General features: G+C 37.5%; 1 long non-coding RNA gene across 2 annotated transcripts; it reads right to left on the bottom strand.

Annotated features, from left to right (window-relative positions):
- Window positions 1-4,506: 4,506 nt before the first annotated feature.
- Window positions 4,507-5,421, bottom strand: LOC135117029 (uncharacterized). 2 transcript variants are annotated; one of them, XR_010276596.1, is made up of 2 exons: window positions 4,787-5,421; window positions 4,507-4,642 (listed from the first exon to the last, which is right to left on the bottom strand). It is a non-coding gene; the product is annotated as an uncharacterized LOC135117029 (long non-coding RNA). The 2 variants fall into 2 exon arrangements; XR_010276597.1 differs by having other exon boundaries at window positions 4,507-4,636.
- Window positions 5,422-6,089: the final 668 nt, after the last annotated feature.

Here is a 6,089-nt window from a genome sequence, read left to right as displayed (position 1 = left end):
GGTGTTCCGTAACATTGCGAGTTTATTATAGTTCCGTAATTCTTATAATTAATCGAAATTGGAAATTGATGTGCGGGTATTTGTTAGTTCATATTTTGGCGACTTTTTGAATGGCACTTGTCCTTCTCATCGGGGAAATACTACAGTGAGAAGCCTGAAACAGATAACTTGTTTCTAATTTGCTTGATGGTTATGGCTGCCCGCCCATATCTGACTTTTTGTTAGGACGGATGGCCGGGCCAATTTTTGTAGGACTTTCTGACCAACTTTTTGTAGGACGTGTGCGTTGCACTATTGTTATCAGTGTGTTCTACCTTTCTGCTAAAAAAATAGGTCACCGATTAACTGACATGGCCGGGCAGCCTAAATCGTCATGGTCATTGCGTTTCAAAACTGTTCCCAATAGTTGTTTATCAGCAATATTCTGAAAGGAACCTTCAAACACTGTTTTGCCGCAATATTGATACAGACAAAATGAGCAAGCCACAATTATGACATCCCAATAGTTCCTAATAGCGGCAAATACAAGCAAAGTCGTTCTAAGGCGTGCGGGTGTTAGCCAACTTCTACCGTTAAGTTCTATTGGAACATTCGATTACTTAGTTTCAGTGGTTCTGGCTGTTTGAACTATGACTTACTGACTCCTTATTTTTGAAAATGTTTGTACATGGGAGGTCGGAATATTATGATAAAATTTTAAACAACCTTGGTGAACTTAAAACACCTTTGTTTGCACGTTTGTCCTACATTTCTCTATTACAGAGAATTAATGGATTGCAGCAACCAAACAGAGTAATCTCTTAGACGATTTTCAATTGTTTGTTGGTGTAGACTTCAAACGAACGGTTTAGCTAATCGGCGAATACACATCTACCATATAATCCTGGCGAATAGTTACAAGAATTATGTGGAACTTTTCCGACAGTTAGAGCGTACAGCCATAACAACTAAGGAAACGGTCACCAATATACGCTTTCAGGAAAATTAAATCTGGACCATAGAGTCCATAACCCGCAGCACAGCCAGCTTACCGCTTATATAAAAGCTGGTAGAAATTTGATAAATATTAATGCATCGAATATTTCATTTTGTGACAAATCTGTTATATAAAGGGACCGAGGAAACCGCCGTCCGGGTCCCACCCACGCGTCCGAATTCGGTTTCAGTGGTATTTATGGGCGATGATAAATAAAACCGCTCAGAAATAATAACTACTTCACCGAGCCTGAACGAAATGACTTTTATTAATTTCGGACCACGTATTTATGGCAATTTTAACCACAATGTCCATAAAGATTTCAACCGGTTTTTAGCCGCACTTTAAATAATTTTATAGTATTAATCGTAGATCAGAAACTCGGTTGCAAACAAGCACTTTTACGCTATTGCAGTGCTATTTTGTAAAAACTCCCTATCCAGCTATTCGTATCTGCATTGAAAGCAGAGTTTTTAAACTGACAATGACAGCGCGGACACAAAAGGGAGTTTTTAACAAAATAGCTTAGTAAATGCGATTCGACATAAAACATTTGAACGCTGGGGTCAGAATCGTAAAGCCTTATAATATATAACCAGATCATGTTGGCGGTCGGACAATTCAGTGGTCCATAAATTAAAAATAAAACATTGTGAGTACAAACAAACGTCACGTTTTGGTACATTTGTAAAATAGTGAGTTTGAACGTGAAGTGCGCGGGTTTACGATGCGCCCGCCGCGACAGATCAGGCCGCCCGTAAATTACGCCGGTTCGGAACGACGGACGTGCCCTGTGCCGTGTGAATAATTATGTGTACTCGTACCTGCGTGCGCTGCACCCTGCCTTATTCACAATCACTAGCTGTAAGCCCCTAAATATCTAAGGAATGCCTAACAATGGATTCCTTTTAATTGTTCTCACTAACAATGTATTAGGTACATTGTTCTAATAAACTAAAACATGTTTTCAATAGAGAATGTAACACTTTGAACCTCAGCGCAAAATACAATTGATGACTCGATCCGGTTCTTCACAAAGTCATTTGATATTTCACCAACAACATAAATACGCAATGCAACTTGAAAACAGCTTTAAAAGTTTTGAAGTCTTAACAAAATTTAGAATGGAGCAGTAAAATATTTTTGTATTTTCATCGGCATTGTACTTACAACGTAAACCGTTTGAGTAAACTCCGTAAGCTAGATCTGCGTGAAAGTTTGCGGTAATAGGGCAACTCTTTCCTCGTGTTACACGATTTCGTCCGCTCACAGTTTTTGAACTCACTTTGGTAAAGCAGTTCCGAATTACTCTTGTAACTTTCATTATTCTATTCAGAATAGGTGCGGACTTCGAATCGTGTAATGAAGGCATAACTAAATTAATGAAATATAACGATTATCTCGGCTTAGTCCGTATTTGAATTGTCTACCGAGGCAGATTTATTAAATTAATTCGGTTCCCGGCCACTAATTGTCTTTTGTATCAATTCAATTGGAGGATTAAATTTGAATATTATTGCAAAATAGTTCTAAGGGTATATTGACCGCTGTTTCCCACAGATATGAAACATGAATGTGGCGATTACATATTCATAAAGTATGCGTGATAACAATGAGAATCGGTAAAAGGGAATTCATTAGCGGTATGTAAAATAGATAACATAGTTCTTTCATTGCAAACTGTGGAATCGATAAACAACATGGAGCGTTGTTCACGAGTAATTGCTATACCTAGTCGTTACAGGAGTTAGTTCGACTGCTCGTTAAATTTACGCAAGTGCTTTGTTGTACGGAGAAAACTAAGTCTGACTTAGGGTTGCTTCTAGGTGCTTGACTCAGAGGCCTCAAATATCCGAGTAAACTTGAGAGCTACTCGAGAATACCGCAGTGCAGTGATTTTAACTTGTAAACATATGAATATGACAAGATAAATATTTTATTACAGGCGTCTAACGGAAACTTATTTCTTTGTTGTTCTGAACATTAAGATCATGTGTATTCGAACATTACATTTCTGAGAATAAAGTTTATATGGTTATGGAAACACGAGGGAATCATGTGGGTGGGTGGGCATTGCCGAATCGTGATTGTCTGATCAACAAACAGTTACAATGTCTCAAGCAATATAATGCATTCAAGAGTCTATGCCCGTTTTCACCAACGAATACCTAAATTTAGGGAGCATTTACGGAACACTTAATAAGAATTTCATTTTCACCAAAGCCTAGGTGTCAAATTATAACCTTAAAATTTGACTTCAACTTGGGGGCCCGATTGATGCCTGCTTAAACAACCCCTATCATTATCATTACAGAATACAAACATATTTTGAACCGTGGATAGTGAAATGTACCTTTATATGTTATGTAACACCAAAAATACCATGTTTAAAAAGCAAAAAAATACAAAAAAAAAAATGAAACGTAAACTTTAAGAAAGTTTAGAAGCTGTGGAGGTTGTGGATATGTAAAATAATAATCATTAGAAGAAGACGTACCTATCTTACGTGAAAGAGCAGATGACTGAGAAATAAGTACGATGATCATGACTTTTTTATAAGACTAGCCGTTTTTCCGCGGTTTCACCCGCGTCCCGTGGGAGCTACTGCCCGCACCGGGATAAAATATAGCCTATGTTACTCGCAGATAATATAGCTTTCTAATGGTGAAAGAATATTTAAAATCGGTCCAGTAGTTTTTGAGTTTATCCATTACAACTAAACAAACAAACATTTTCCTCTTTATAATATTCGTATAGATATAGAGTATAGGTTATCACTTGCTATGAATGCACTTGCTAGGTCGTGGTCGCTGAATTATTCAAAAATAGGTAGTCCTGCATGCCCATAGATATATAGACCATAACAGATGCAAATCTGGTAATCACTGATGTAGTTTCGCGGTGGCCGGGACATCTATAGGCCTATTCAGACCTAAGCGGTATTCGCTACCGTCTACGGCAGAGAAAACCCTGTGGGTATGCGGTAATATGACTGTTCAGACCTAAGCGGTATTCGCTACCACCTGCGACAGAGAAAACCCAGTGGGTATGCGATAATATTACTGTTGATGTTCGGGATGCATGCCGCTGCTGCCGCGCGGTATGTACTTCTACCCACAGCGGCAGTGAATATCGCTCAGGTCGCTCTAGCCGCGGTAGGTATAGTTATTGGCACGGATATTGAGCCCTGACCTTAACCTGCGCAGAAGACATTTATTGGTTTATTGCCTTGTGTACAGTGCGCAAAGCGATCCCCACTCTTCCGTCGAGAGCTCAATATCCGTGCCGGTAACTATACTTGATACTAAATACCTGAGCGAAACCCGTGCGGTATCTACCTCTACCCACAGCGGCAGCGAATATCGCTCAGGTTTGAATTGGCCTTAAATACCAAAACTGCAGTAGATACCAATGATTCGAAAATGGTGAATATGGAGGAGCCTATCTCCTAGGTGATAGGGGATACCCTCTGGAGGTAAGAAGTAGGCTAATATTGAACATAATAAAATATATAAATTAAAACAAAGATAGTAAACAAATATTTTAATATTAGTCCTCATATGATGTACCAAACATTATCATCATCCTCCTGCACCAATTCAATTTGAGGTGGGCTGGGCGCAGCATGTTTTTACACGTCTTTCCAATTTCTCGCACCACCTGAAACTAAATAAATGTATAATTTTAACCCCATATTTAAATCCATCAACTCATGGAGAGCAAAAATACAATGAAGTCGACAGTAAAACAAGGAACACAGTTGAACGGCAATATCTTATATTATATTACACAGATATTATTCACATTTACCTGTAAACGGTTCCTATCGCATTAAAACTATTTGTAACTAGATCCAAGCTTTGTTTTTGGCTTCGTTCGTGGTCCCATCCGTTTTTTGTTTAATATTGTGTCTCTATGAGACGTCAGCAATTTCACTAGCTTGTCTTTTTCTTCTGCAAGAAAGGTTTATCCTCGTTTTCTCTTCTCTGCCAAAATAAACTTATCTATTCAACAATAATAAACCCAAAATTAACCTCACTCTATGTACACAAACACATCAGTCAATTTGACAAACGCGCGAATGACATAGGTAAAAATTCACCTATAGAAAACCTCTTTACTGTTTTATTGCATAAAACATAGCGTAATGTAGTTTAAGTTAAATTAAAATAACATCACAAGAAAAAAAACTCACAGGCTTTAGCAATATATACTCGATAGACGTTTATTTCTTAAGAAGTAGAGAAAAATCATTTTATCGATAAAATATCGACTTTGCATTATCGTTTGTAGAACTAGTAATCTGTCACTTACTTAAGGGATCCATGTACAAGTGTGGTGAAAATGAATTTAGGTAGGTGTCAAATTGGGAGGGGTCCTTATTAAAAGTAGCTTTTAGATAGGGAAACGGTAAGAGGTTGTTGGTGAAAACGGGCATAAGTCGCTCTTAACTTAATACCTTACCAACAAATTAATTAATTATTGTCTGTCGCCAACCAAGTTCATAATAACTAGTTCACGTCTGACGTTCGAGATTGCATGTAACTTGCCTTTCAGAAGTTGTGTAACAAACTGACCGCTTATAGTTGCTACTTTTATATATTTTTATATGTTTTATGTACTCGGGCGTAGTGCCCAGTTTGTTTTAAACGTGGACTTAGATTTATAACTGCAGTTATGTCGTTTTGACTGACTTTGTACGAGTATATGTTAGATTCAAGTATTTTATGTAACTTTTATCATTCTAAGTATAAACGTGGTACTTTAAAATGAATATTTGTAGGAGTTGGTGTCTAGTAGTTGAAGTAATTTGAGTTCGTCCAGCATTCCCGGGGCGGTGAACGTCGCTTCTAACTTTACTGACCAAGTATCTAATGATTTTACGACGACTAAGCCATTTTCACAAATCATAATGAATAAAGCAAGGACTATTGTGAGAGTTTTGTTTATTCTATAAGTGATCGAGTTAATTTTTCAATATAACGTCCGCTTATTATGAAAGATGTTTCTTCGGATAAATTTAGACAAGTTGACATAATTCTGTGACACTGCGTAGTAGTTTAACATGCTTTTAATTGAATTTTGTAGCTTAAAATAGTTTTCTAATATTAGG

Source organism: Helicoverpa armigera, chromosome 6 (assembly GCF_030705265.1).
Source record: "Helicoverpa armigera isolate CAAS_96S chromosome 6, ASM3070526v1, whole genome shotgun sequence".
Taxonomy (NCBI): Eukaryota; Metazoa; Arthropoda; class Insecta; order Lepidoptera; family Noctuidae; genus Helicoverpa; species Helicoverpa armigera.
This window is presented reverse-complemented; position numbering and strand designations above follow the sequence as displayed.